This window comes from Nycticebus coucang, chromosome 13 (assembly GCF_027406575.1).
Source record: "Nycticebus coucang isolate mNycCou1 chromosome 13, mNycCou1.pri, whole genome shotgun sequence".
Taxonomy (NCBI): Eukaryota; Metazoa; Chordata; class Mammalia; order Primates; family Lorisidae; genus Nycticebus; species Nycticebus coucang.
In genome coordinates this window covers 7,923,637-7,938,205 of record NC_069792.1, presented here as the reverse complement: position 1 = coordinate 7,938,205, position 14,569 = coordinate 7,923,637, and the positions used below count along the sequence as shown (strand labels likewise).

General features: G+C 39.8%; 1 pseudogene; it reads left to right on the top strand.

Annotated features, from left to right (window-relative positions):
* Positions 1-253: 253 nt before the first annotated feature.
* LOC128564027 (mediator of RNA polymerase II transcription subunit 8-like) lies at positions 254-7,684 on the top strand (annotated as a pseudogene).
* Positions 7,685-14,569: the final 6,885 nt, after the last annotated feature.

Genomic DNA, 14,569 nt, shown 5'->3' with positions numbered 1-14,569 from the left:
GTGCTGATGTGCTGTTTCAAAAGCCACCGTTTGAAAACCACTGTCATAAAGAAAAGGGGAAAAAGAAAGCTAGGTCACATACTAGACTTTTCCTACTAAACCTGTGAATCCAGTTAAGTCATGCCTCCTCCCCAGTGGGACAGTAAGATGGCTGGAGGGACAGGTGGGAAGAGAATAGCTGTGTTACATGAATGGATGTTCCTCCCATAAAAGAAAACCTCAGCATTGAAGAATAAGGGTTCCTTTCAACAGCATGTCCCGACCTTTGCACCCAGCATCCTGCAGGTCTGGGACTATGAGAAGCCAAGCCAGTGAGGAGAGCGGTAAGTCCCAGGGGGCACTGGGAGGGATGATGCGTGACCCCAAATCACTTTGCTTTAAGTAGACATCAATCAGCAAGGAAACTAGAACAGAACACCCCAAAACCAGCTCCTGAATACTTGCGACATAGGGGACTTCTCTGGAATCATGGGACTTCTTCTGGAATCTCAGAATCATGGCTGTGAAATTTGAGGATGAGAGTGTGTTTGATGGTATGCGAGCCAATAGGCAGGTGGTACATTGGGGTTACAATAAAAGATCAACGCCTACTCTCTTTTGCTCTTTACAAGGTAGAAATCTCCTTGTAGGACAGATATTTTCAAATACCTTTTGTTTCTGTTATATCAATCACAACCCTTCACTGTTGAGGGTACAGACCCTCATCTCCCTGAAATATTGAATTGATCATGTTATTTTTCAACTCAAAACTTTTCTGTAGCTTGTTTTAATGCAGAGCCACTCCCCCAAGCTTCTTGGTTTTGCAAGCAAGGTACCGTCTTAGACCCTGGCTACTGGAATTGCTATCTTTGAACCACCACGTAGAGTTCTTTAGGAAGGCAGATTCCTGGGCCCCACCTCAGACTACTAAGCCAGAATCTTCACGTTAGCAAGACCCCCTCAGCTGTCTCTGTGCACAGTTTAGTTGAAGAAGCACCTCTAAGTTAATGGCTGCCTCTCTTAGTCATGTTTTGGCTGTAACTGACTGTCACAGTCCCATCTGGGTCACAAACACTGATGGATGATGAGACAGTGCAAAACGTACTTCAGAACCAAAAATGCAATTCTCGGAAATGTTTATACCTTTTCTAAGCTATTAGCACCAATTGGCTCTTTACAGAAGGCCCAGAGAGAACCATTGTCAGAAGCTAGACTGAGAACATGACTCTTGCTCAATCCTAATAACAGCAATAACCGAAGACACTTGGCCCCTCATGTGTAAGTGTGTGTCTCGGGCCCTGGGCTACCCCCCAAAAGCCTCTTGGTAAAATAGATTCCATCCAGCTGTCAGCAATGGCTCTTTGATATTACCTAAAGCAGTGCTTGTAAGAAAGTACAGCTGTAAATTCTACCCCCTGCTAGCAGGTTTAGTGGTGATATTGAATACAGAATAATGACACTGTTAAAAGTACATTAGGTTTTAGTGTTGAATTATTTATACTATGCTGCACTTGTAAAAGAAAGGCATTATTCTACGTCTACCCAGGCAGCAAAGCAGTTTCAGAAGGTATATGCATTTTAAGGAGCAGAGGCTCTGGGGAAGACTAAGCCACATACTCTTTCAGTCTCTAACTTTTTACATAAGTGGTTTAATGATTATCAAAGATGGTCTGGAAGATGAGATGGGCAGTCACAAAAGCACAAGACTTAATAATCTGGGCGTCATGTACCTGTGTGTGCATGTTATTCTTCTCTGTGTTGTCTCGGTGTGCTGGCTAGATTGCAGATAATAAGTACTGTGTGGAACTTCAGTATCCCCATCCTTCACCAGACAGTAGGCACAGATGAGGTCCCATTAAGAATAGTGACTAATGTCTTGGTTCTCATCCTGTCTGCCAACATGACCTCAAATTCATGCAAAGTGCCACCCTCGTGTTTCTAATGTATTGCACAAAATATCTATGGCCTCTGACACTGAGGGTGCTCCTTAGGACTCCATGGTCCTCCTACTGGGCCCAGCTATTGCCAAGTACAGGACCTAGGGTGCTTAGAAGATCGTGGCATGTCTTTGACGGTGTGGATGGAGAAGTGCTGCTGTAGAAATCCCCTGAAAATGTTCTGATGAGTTTCTTTTCCATAAGATCCAGTTCTCTGAAGTTTGGAAGATAAATCCAGCTGACAGACACCATCCAAATTCAGAAGTTCTCTCTCCTCCTCTCCAATGATGGAAAACGTTTTAAATAGGCTTAGGCTGATGGAGCCTGACTTGCTTCTTTATTGTGAGTGTTCTCTTTATATGCTTCTCAGTCCCATGTGCAAATCTGCATCTGGACAGGGCACATGGGGGACATGCCAGATGTGTCCTCCAACCCATCCAGCTTTGAAATAAAATGTCCATTGCATGAGGGTCACCCTCAACTCTCCTTTGGAATCAGCTAGTAAGTGACTAGAATTCAGTTGACTCTACTATAGGAATAACTTTGAAAATAGGTAATGAAAAAAGGAGATGGAAATCTCCAGTGTTTGATCTTATAATTTAAGGCTCACATTTTTTTTAATATATAACATATATTGTTTCATTTTCAAAACACAATTTGCAAGGGAGAAATCTGAATCTATTTAAAAATATTTTTGTTTATCCTATAAAAATTTTGTATGGGATAGCAACATGTGATTGTGTCAGAGACCCAATCTATCATTTTCATACAAAAATAACTTATGGATTGTGACAGAAAGGATGTAATGAAAAACTAATAAGAACATACCATCATTAATATCTCACCAAAAATTACTCTGTGCCTTTTTTCTTTATAAAATTATGTTCATTGAAGTCTGTTGGGTCTACTGATAAAGACTTAGGAGAGAAGAATCACTGAGATCATTCCAATATGTTTGCTTAAAACAGCGGTTCTCAACTTGTGGGTCACAACTTCTTTGGGGGTCAAATGACCCTTTCACAAGGGTCGCCAAAGACCATCCTGCATATCAGATATTTACATTACAATTAATAACAGTAGCAAAATTACAGTTATGAAGTAGCAATGAAAACAATTTTATGGTTGGGGGTCACCACAACATGAGGAATTATATGAAAGGGTCACGGCATTAGGAAGGTTGAGAACCACTGGCTTAAAAGATTGGCTTCTTCATAGGGGAAGTTTTGATAAGATGGGAGAAATTAAGAGCTACCAAAATAGAGTAAACTGAACAATACATGTTGGGAAAAGTATCAATTAAAGACATCAACCAGAGAGAGGAAAAGGAAACTGAGAAACAGGAAATGGGAGAATAAAAATGGACAATTAGGAAAGGGTGCTGTGGATGGTGGTGAGCGTAGGTGGGAAAGGCTAAAGAGTCACTCAATGACTCACTGAGAAATTTGAAGGAAAAAATGCTTGTAAGATTTAATGTTCAATGTGGATACCCGATGCCCAGCTTCCTGGGAACTACAAATGTAATATAGAGAAAAGAGAGGGATAAAGAGAACTCCACCTGGAGGATCAAGGCTGGGTTTGGGCAGCTCTGAAATTTTCTCAGAGCAGGTGCTGTCTTTCCTTGCTAGGATCTAGGTCTCAGCCCTGCCTGAACGGTACAGCAGGCTGGAATGTCTTGGGACCAAATGACATTTCTGGTAATAATTGGGTATAGCAAAACATCCATTCATTAAGTCATTCATTTCACAGGCATCCAGAAAGCTCCCATACAGAGGGCCCTGCAGGGAATCATAATGCCTGGTTCTGGTTTGTAGAAGTTTAGGAGGTGAACTAGAGACATGTATTCACATCACTTAAGTGTAAATAATTAAAACAACATTCAAAAGATATAAAATGCTAATGTTCAGGAGAGGAGATTATTTCTATCTGAGGTATAAGAGCTTTGAGCTAGGTGTCACAGAGCAGGTCAGAGGTGGCCATTGCAGATGAGAAAGAAAGCTATGCCAAGGCACTAGCCTAATCCTACCTTTCAATATCCATGGAATTTGGAAGATACAGGGCAGCTGGCTGGTACATAAAGTGGATCTGAGTAGTAGTTGGTGTCAGATCCTGGAGGACATGAAATTTGAGCTTCGATGGTATGAATTCCAGAGACATGGGTGGGTTCTGGGTAGGACATGACTCCAGCGGGGCTCAGCTTTAGGAAGATGAGCCTCCCCTGAGTGTGTGTGATGGAGTGGGTGCAGCCTGCACGTGGCAGCCCTTCATCCCAGAGCTACGTCGCAGCATCGTGGCAGTCATTCTTTTGTTGTTTTTCTTTCTATAAAACTGGATGTTGCTTCAGTTTTTTAAAATGTGAATCGAAGGGTAACATGCACAATAAAATCTTCCTTAATAGCAATCAAATGTTCTCAGTTTTTGGTTTGTTTTTTAGCTTTAAATCATATCTTTAACTTGACAGATGAGAGTCCTAATATGGATACTTTTATTGTATTTTTATAAGAAGCCACTTGTTGTCCCTGGTCTTTCTACTTCTCCTTCCTTATATTTTCTCTACACCACTAAAGTGGGTTTTAAAGAACCCATGGAATCATGTTACCCAATTTTCTTTTTTTCTTTTTTTCTTTTTGAGACTGAGAAAACTCCTTCGGTAGCATTTCTGACAGATTTGAATGTTGGGGACCAAGGGTTGCACAAAGAATCTCCACCGTGGCATTAGTCCAATTCTTAAATAATTATTTTTTTACCTTTAGTCCAAATCTACTACCCTTTTGTTCCCTATTTTGCCCTCTGCAGCTATGCACATTAGTTCTAGTTACTTTTTTACTCAAAATACTCTTTACATCCTTCAACTACACCCACAAATATACCAATAAATAAATAAATAAACACATAAAAGTGTTTAACCAACTAAAAATAGCTATAAACTTCTTTTCTATTGTAATTGAGGCAACCCTAGTTCTTTCAACTTTTTCTTTTATAAGATAATTTGTGAAACCTGCTGAGTATCTTCTACTCCAGATATTTCCCAGTTTATTAACTCTCTCCTCAAAAGATAGTATGCAGAATTAAATACAATATTATGATGTGGCCTGACAACTGTAAGAAGGAACCACAATTCTAGACAAAATATCCTTTTAATAAAGACCTCTTTTACCTCACAGCACTGACTCACATTATGTAAGAAAAAAGAGGATGAAATATACTATATATTTAAAAGCAAGCACTAAACAAATGCATAAAATTTTTATGGCTTCAATTCTAAGGCCATATTTCTGGGTTTTATGTTGACAAAGAAGTGCTTACCAGTCATCTCATTGTATTGATGAATTATTAGGAACTAGCCCTGATCATATAAATATCTTGCTTTAAAAAAAGTTAAAAGAAAAAAGATCCAAACAAAGAAAATGAAATGATAATTTTCATAAAACTAGAACATTTTTCTCTTTGACTAAAAGTGTATTCTCTTTTGGTTACATTTTCGGAAACTGACAACGGTCTACTAAACTTTTTATTCTATCCCTTCCCTTTTCCCTCTCTCTCTGCCTTCCTTCCTTCCTGGGGAAGGCACACACTCTGAGCTGTTTTTTCTGAGGTTTCCTGAGAAGTTATATACCCTTTGAAGCCATAATAAAAGTATTTTTTTAGATCCTTCAATTTAAAATACCAGACACCATTACTGAAATTGTACAACTTGATAGATTTCAAATAATACCTTTCCAGACTCATTTAGTTCTTTTGGCAAGAAATTGTGGGTAATGACTCTTCCACGAGGCAGTTGCCAATTAAAACTAACCAATTCCTTATCACTGGACCAGTCATGTTGTTATTGTTGTTGTTGTTGTTGAGATAGTATATCACTCTGTTGCCCAGGCTATAGTGCAGTGGCCTCAGCCTAGTTCACAACAACCTTAAACTTCAGGGTTCAAGTGATCCTCCTGCCTCAGAACTCCTGAGTATCTAGCTGCCACAACGCTTGGCTAGTTTGTCTATTTTTGGTAAAGATGGGGGTCTTGCTTTTGCTCAGCAATTCTCAAACTCCTGAGTTCAAGGAATCCTCTGTCCTCTGCCTCCCAGAGCTCTAAGATTACAAGTGTGAGCCACTGCGCCAGTCCACATGTGGCATTCTTTAAACAGAAACTTACGTCTCCATTTCCAAAATTAAAGGCAAAACCAACTTGGGCTTTATCTGAGAATTACTTCTCTGGATTCCTCAGTATAAGATGTAAGATGATTGTGAATTTTTAGTAATACTTCAATGGAAGCCTAGATGAGCTAGAGAGGCTGGCAACCAGAAGTCTTTTTAATATACATGAGCTCCTTGCAAGTCTGATTGCAGCTTTGACCAGCCAATCAATTTGTCTTGGCTTAGATTTTAGAAACTAACTACTTTGGTCAGTCCATTTGGTACATTTTAAAGTAGTTTTTTACATATCTTCTCTTTGGTCCTGGATTCATCTCTCAATAGAAACCTCAGAGGCAATAGATGATACTAATTCATTACAAATTTTAAGATGGGTTAGATTTAGTTTACATTTTCAAAAGTCTTTATACTTCCATTTCTGGCAGGAGAGTGAAAGAGATACTCTGAATAACTTCCTACTACAAAGCTAATAATACTGAATGAAATATGTCACTGAATGGGTAGGAAAATGAAAATCCTCCAAGAATGAAAAATCGTCTCTGGCCCATGTGGCTGCTACATTCCCTGCAGTGCAGGGGGAGGAGAGGCAGCTTGGGGCATCCTTAGATGCACTGCTGAGTCACGTGCTGATCTGAAGGTCTCACGGGGGAGTTTCTTTTGGAAGTTGGAGAACGAGTATGACAGGCTCACCTGGCCCTCTGTCCCCGACAGCTTCATCTTGCTCTCGGAGCAGCTGAACACTCTGAACAAGGTCTCAAATGAAGCTGGCTCTGCGCCTGTGGCTCAAGCAGCTAAAGTGCCAGCCACATACACCTGAGCTGGAGGGTTCGAATCCAGCCCTGGCCCACCAAACAACAATGATGGCTGCAACCAAAAAAATGGCCAGGTGTTGTGGAGGGCACCTGCAATCCCAGCTACTTGGGGAGTGGAGGCAGGAGAATCACTTGAGCCCAGGAGTTGGAGGTTGCTGTGAGCTGTGATGCCACAGCACTCTACCCAGGGCGACAGCTTGAGGCACTGTCTCAAAAAAAAAAAAAAGAAGACACCACTGTTCCATAACCAGGTCATCATCCCTCCGGTGTTGTCCCCAGACCGAGATGAGGATCTCATGTGGCAGACTGAAGGACAGATGCCCATTTTTAGCCTTGAGGTGGTCCCTGACCATTCGGGAACCGAGCCTGACCCTGAGGTTGAAGAGCAACTGACAAGAGACGCTGTCCACCCTGGTGAGGCTGCAGCTCAGAGGCAGATCCAGAACTAGAACAAGATGTGTTCAAATCTCCTGGAGAAAATCAAAAAAGAGGAATGAGCATCCGAGAGTGGAGGTCTCTGGCCCAATATGCTGACCTTTAACCCTGCCCACACCAATGCCTTGGTGGCAGCTGTTGCCTTTGGGAAGGGGCTGTCTAATTGGAGGCCTTCAGGCAGCAGTGGTCCTGGCCAGCCAGGAGCTGGGACAATCCTTGCAGGAGCCTCAGGATTTCAGAGGTGCAGATGGAGGGAGTGCCGAGCCAGCAGCAGCCAGTGCTCGGTGGGGTGCAGATGGCCCAAGCAGGTCAGCAGGGAAAACGCCAAGTGGATGAAAACCAACACCAAGGCAGCTTCAGTGCATCCCTACCAGCAGTGAGTGTGGCTGACAACCTCCACTCCCAGGCTGAGCAGTAAAATACCTTTTTCTCAAGGACCACTTAGATGATAAAAAGAACATGGGCTTTCAGCAACAGACAAATCCCAGCTCTACCACACTCTACCTGTGTGACCTTGAGCGAGTAAGCTAATTTTCTGAGCCTGTTTCCTAATACCATTTAATAATACCTACATTACCTATATTACCTAATATAATACCTATATTACCATTTTATAATACCTACCTCATAGGGTTGTTGTGAGGATTAAAACAAGCAAATGAATGGAAAGCACTTAGCACAGTATACGAAATAATGGGTATTCATGTACTGTGATAGTTTTACAGCCAAAAAAACAAAAAAATGTCTTTTCTCCCCAGAATAAATTCTATTTCTTCGCTTTTGTTTTTAAATGTCATACTGACTTTCCAAAATACCTCATACTATTTGGTTGTATTTTTATAATATGGGAAAAAAGACTGATTAGTACAGTTCACTAGGCTGTGTTTCCCTGGGAAGTTTAGGTCCTTTGCTCTGAAGACCTTTCATGAATTAGGGCACAAGGGGTGGTTTGCAGTGGTATCCAGCCCATTGGGGGGCCATGCTTCATTCAGATCTTTGAATGCTTTGCTGCCTGTTTTCTAGCTTCCAAACTTTTCTCCTAACTACCGGTCCACTTATAAAACTTTTTCTTCTTTTCTAGCACCATAGGTGTGCTTTCCTTTTTAATTTAGTATTTCTAACTTTAATAGGTATAAAGCAGGAGAAAAAAGTAGATGTTGAGTGCAATTTCTTTTATTTAATCTCCAGTAGTGAATTTCAAGTTTTATTTCGACACTCCAGAACACAATAACTTTATTTTAGAAAGTACAGCGTGTGATTTATGTTGAGTGGAAGAAAGAGATTCTGGGTTGTGGTTGTTGTGTGACTAGAAAAAAAAATCTTAGAAGATATGATGGTGTTAAAAAAAGTTCACGATTTTCTTTTATATTCTTACCCTCCAGTGGCAGGGTTTGATTCTTCACCATTAAGTGCAGTTGGACTGAGTTGCTCACTTCTAAGGAATAGAATATTATTCATGAGACAATGTGAGATTGCAAAGCCTGGGTCATAAAAGGCAAAGCAACATTTTCTTCACGTGCTCGTTCTCTCAGGTCACCCACTCTGGGAGAAATTAGATGTCCTGCTCTGAGAAGTCCTATGGGGAAACCCTGATGGCAGGAAACTGAGGCCCCAAACAACAGCCAGTGAGGAACTGAGGATTTTGGCCAGCAGTCATCTGGGTGACCTCTCCTGGAAACCATCCTCCTGCTCAGCTGAGCTTGCAGATGACAGGAGCTCTGGCCAGCAATCTGGCCTGTAACTTCATAGAAACCCTGAGCCAGAGCCACTGACATGTATTGCTCTGCAATTCCTAAATAGAAGAAACTGTATGAGATTTTTTTTTTAAGTTTGTTGTTTTTAAGCCATTAAATTTTGGAGTAATTTAAGAGGCAGGAATAAATAACTAATATGTAAGATCTCAAGAAAACTATGAAGACTGGGTAGATTTTGAAGGAATAAGTGGCAGAAAATTACTAAATATGATATTTTAAATAAAGTATGAATGTAATACTACTGAAAAATAATAGGATGTATATAAAGAAGCCCTGAATCCAGTTATAGCCAAGTCTTATTCACATACGTGCGAACGCTATGTACACATGCAAGCCCATTTATTGAGGAATATATACATACTGTTTAGCAATTCCTAATTTACATGCTATCTTGTAAAGGATTAAAGTACTCTACAGAAGAAAATATTTAGGTCCAGATATCATATATTTTGTCCTTTCCACTGATAAATAATGTTCTATTTAAAAGACAATTAGGGAGAGAAGGGGTGGCTTCTTCTTCTGGCTTGTATCCAGAATCAGAATAATTTCCCTTTGTCATTAATTGAAGTAATTATTGAGAATGAACACCTTTTATTTTAAATCAGTTATAAATTTATAGCTGACTAAACCAGAAAGAAGTATTTATTTTGGAGATAACTTTTATTGATACTGCCCTAAAAAGTTCTTCTTAATGAAGAGAAAAGAAATAAAAATAAAACATTTTATGCATGACATATTAAATTACTTAATGCCACAAAACATGAAAACGATTTACCATTGTTTACCAAACTGAAAACAGTTTACCATTACCATTTCCCTTTATTTCAGCCAGAAATGGATTTTTTAATGAGTTTTACAAAAATTTGTTATTAGAGTCACAAAAGAGCGTTCACTTTTAATACTTGTCAGGATGATCAAAAGACCTATAAGCACCAGTGGGAAACAGAGATCCAGCTTCAAGACACCCTCGCCCCTTCATCTCAGGGACAAGGAACTCTCATAACCTTAATAGTGGTTGGCTCTGAGATATGGAGAAATATTCCATATCCACTCACTACAGCATTCATTGTTTTTTTTCTCACATTTAAAAAAATCAGTTCTCTCATCTTTTATGCAACAGGAGATTTAAGGATATTTTAGGGCTGCTTTTTGAGAAGGGCCAGTCACTGTCTCCAGACATCTATCACCAAACTGGTTCTTCTGCTCTGATAGCTCAATCAATTCTTGGCTTCCTGCTGAGTTCTGCTTAGCCAAAGCTCTGCAAATGAATTCCACTGATAACAAGGTCTTGTCAATTCAGAATTCAGACACTCTTCAGGGTTCTTTATTTCCACAGGAAAGACAATTTCCTACTTACTTATTCAGAATACATTAGTCATCATTTCTTCTAAGACAAATGGAAAGATATAAAGCTTTTTTTATTTTTAAACTTAAATGGTATTTAAGTTTTGTAACATTGGATTTTATTTGTCAAAATATCTGCTCATTAAGTTTTACAGTGCAAATAAAGTGATATATTAGCAATGATCAGGTAGAGATGATCTAGAGCACTAGTCCATTCAGATTCCACAAACTTTTTTGCTTGTTTGATCACTGATCTGTTTTCAAAGGTGGGTAGGTAAGAAGATAGAGACTCATAACCATATCTGCCTCAGCTACCAAATATTTACTCCCCTTTGGTATCTATAAACCCCCCTTACTATCACTAAATCTATGGATGTCAACAGGTTTCAGTGGTCAATGGAAAAGACCCTAAAGTTTATAAAACAATAACAGGTTTATTCAGATGCAAGTTTGAGAACCACAGCCTGGAGCCATGCCCAAGAAGCCTTAAGCAAGGGGACCACTGTGGCTGGGTTACAGACTGGTTTTATACATCATAATGAGATAGGAATACGTGTAAAGTCTTAAATCGGTACAAGAAAGGGGTAGATTGCTTTGGCCCTTAAAAGTGGGACCTCTCAAAGCAGGACCTATTGCAGGTTATAGGTGGGTTTAAAGATTCTGATTTGTAATTGGTCAAAGAAACGAAGCTTTGTCTAAGACTAGGAATGTTTAAACTTGATGTTTTAAGTTAAGATGAAGAAGTCTGTTAATTAGATACTAAGCCACTGGCTATATACCCAGACTCAAGTGGTTTGTTATATAAATTGAGGGCCTATAGATGTGACTTAAGTTCTGTCTTGCATAGCCTTAGGTCTGTTAATGAGTTACTGAGGACATCTCCAAGAAGGGAAGAAGGCATTACAGGCCTGTCTGGCCTCCCTTCTCATGGCTAGCAACTCAATTTCAGTGTATTCTGGGGTTTCTTTGGCCAAGAGGGCTCTATTCAGAAAGCTGGGTAGGGCTTAAAATTTTATTTTAATTCACGTAATAAAGCAGGCACTTGGAGTTTTAGTAACCACACCCTACGCATGAGTAAGTCTAGACATAGAGGGCAGAACATTTTTCAGTTAAAATTTGGATGATCCAGAATATTATTTCTGATTACCTTTTATTGTTTATTTGTTTATTTAATCTGTCATTCAAAGAAAACATTAAATGGTATTTAATCTCTTATTCTAAAATGTAGTCTGTGGGGGGAGGGTAGGGGAGATGCTAGTCCTGACTGTGAAACCTGCTAACATTTTCCTCTCATTTATTTATTCAACAGAGATCTGTGGGAAATTGAATATATTCCAGTCACCTGTTCTAGGCACTGGGGATACAACATGAAACAAACAGACAATGCTGTAACAGAGGTAAAGGCCTGAAAAAGGGCAAAATGTTTTAAGATTTGTCTCTTTAAAACCTGCACCTTTTGCAGGGATTAAAATCTGGATTCCTTTGTCAGATTCATAACATGCAAAAATCTTCTCCCATTCCGAAGGCTATCTGTTTGCTTTGGGTGTGAAATCCTTAGCTGTGCAGAAAGAAGCATTTTAGCTTGATCAAATCCTGTTTATTTATTGTTGGAGTTTCTGCAATTGCCAGGTGGATCTTCCTTATAAAATCTTTTGCCAGGCCTGTATTTCAAGTGTTTTCCCCACACTCTCTTTTAGAATTTTTATTGTTTTGGTTTTTTGTGTTTTTTTTTTGAGACAGAGCCTTAAGCTATCACCCTGGGTAGAGTACTGTGGCATCATAGCTCACAGCAACCTCAAACTCCTGGGCTCAAGCGATTCTCTTGTCTATGCCTCCCAAGTAGCTGGGACTATAGCTGCCCACCACAACACCTGGCCATTTTTTTTTTTTTTTTTTTTTTTGGTTGTAGTTGTCATTATTGTTTGGTGGGCTGGGCTGGATTCAAACCTGCCAGCTTAGGTATATGTGGCTGGCGCCTTAGCCGCTTGATCCACAGGTGTCAAGCCAGAATTTTTATTGTTTTGTGACTTAAACTTAAATCTTTAATCTAGTGAAAATCAATTTTTGTCAGTGATGAGAGGTATGGGTCCAGTTTCAGACTTCTACATGTGCCTAACCAGTTCTCCCAGCACCATGTATTAAATAGGGATTCTTTTCCCCAATGCATGTTTTTGCCCGATAACTAGAATCTACAGAGAACTCAAATTAATCCACAAGAAAAGAGCAAAGAACCCCATTTATAAGTGGGCAAGAGACTTAAACTGAAAACTTCTCTGAAGACAACAGATGAATGGCCAAGAAACATATGAAAAAAGGCTTGTCATCTTTAATCATCAGAGAAATGCAAATCAAAACTCCTCTGAGATATCACCTAACCCCAGTAAGATTAGCCCACATCACAGTCGCAAATCTGCAGATGCTGGCGTGGATGTGGAGAGAAGGGAACATTTCTACATTGCTAGTGGGATTGCAAACTAATACAACTTTTATGGAAAGAAATTGGAGAATTCTTAAAAGAACTAAAAGTCAACCTTCCATTTGATTCCATAATTCCATTATTAGGAATCTACCCAGAAGAACAAAACTCATTTACCACAAAGACATTTACACCAGAATGTTTACGGCAGCTCAATTCATAATTGCCAAGTCGTGGAAACAACCCAAATGCCCATCAACCCATTGGATTAACAAACTGTGGCGGGTGTATATCATGGAGTCCTATTCAGCCATGAGAAAAGATGGAGACTTTACATTGTTTGTGAGTACCTGGATGGAGGTGGAGCACATTCTTCTTAGTAAAGTATCTCAAGAATTGAAAAAAAAAATCCAAGGTACTCAGTCCTAATATGAAGCCCTATATAAACAATTGTGTGCCCACAAGACAAGAAAACAAAAATATAGTCTAGTAAGAGGTGGCGAGGATGAGGAGGCAATTGGTGGGAGGTGGAAGGTGATTGGTGGGATCTCACCTAATGTGCACAATGTGAGGGAGTTCATCACACTTCCTGACTGAAGGGCTATTCTATACCTTGAACTTTGCCTTGTAAGTGAGAACTTTGTACCCTCACTTCCAAATTCCACTGTGCAAATTTAAAAATTTTTAAACTCATACTAATTTGAAATTTTAAAAATCCAAAAAAAGTAGAAAATAAAAAGATGAAACCTGCATTCCTGCCCAAGGCTGATAAAAGGGCAGGAAAGTGTTCTTTGCTGTTTGTTTTCTAGTATCTTAAACCACAGGTGATGGCTCAACAGAATTGTCTGGAGGTCATGAGATCAGCTTCACCAGAGATAAGGTCAACCAAAACTACCCACGACTCTCATAGGTGGATATAAAAGTGAAAATGAAATGATATGTTTGAAAGAACTTAGAGAAATGTAAAGCATTAAGAAAATGCAAAGCATGATGCTGCAACAGAGAGAACAGCCTGAAAAGGAGTAAAATGTTTTCTGTCTTTTACAAAACCCACTCATTCCTTTTGAAAACTAAAACCTGCATCCCTGACTCAGGCCAGTTTGGGGAAGGACTAGGGGAGTCTCTTTTGTTCTTTGGACCTCAGGAGATGGTACAGCTGAAAGGATAAAGGTCCTCCATCCAAGATTGTGTCTGCCAGAGATGGGATCGGTCAAGACCATCAACACCAGTTAAGACAGCCCGAAGATGAAAACTCCTCTTTAAAAGCTCTTTATTCTGCTTATGTTTAAGAAAATGGTACTTTGAGACAGGACTCCGCCTTTTCTTCATTTGTCAGGAAAGTAATAAATCTCTCTTTCCTTTTCCTTCACCACGTGCCTTCTTTCTTCTGATGTGGCCTGGAGGACATGTGTCAGGCTTTGGGGAACACTCTTACTACTAGAGATCTCTAGGCCCTTGGCAAGTCCCCTTGCAAAGCTTTTCCTAAATAACTGATGGCAATTTTCTCTCCCATCTCAAATTTCCACAACCTTCAAAAATATTAAATAAACATTATGCTCTTTTAACCAGAACAAAAATATATACATTATTAAAGCCAGCTCTCTATCTCTCCAGATGAGCTTGGGGAGTGAAGGAGGGTGTTTTTCCTGGGCCTGGCCTGGGCCCACACAGTGCTGTATTCTCAGTGGCAATCCACGCTCTGTCTCAGTCTACTGCAGGGCGGGGAGTGATAAATGTCATGCTTTGAAATA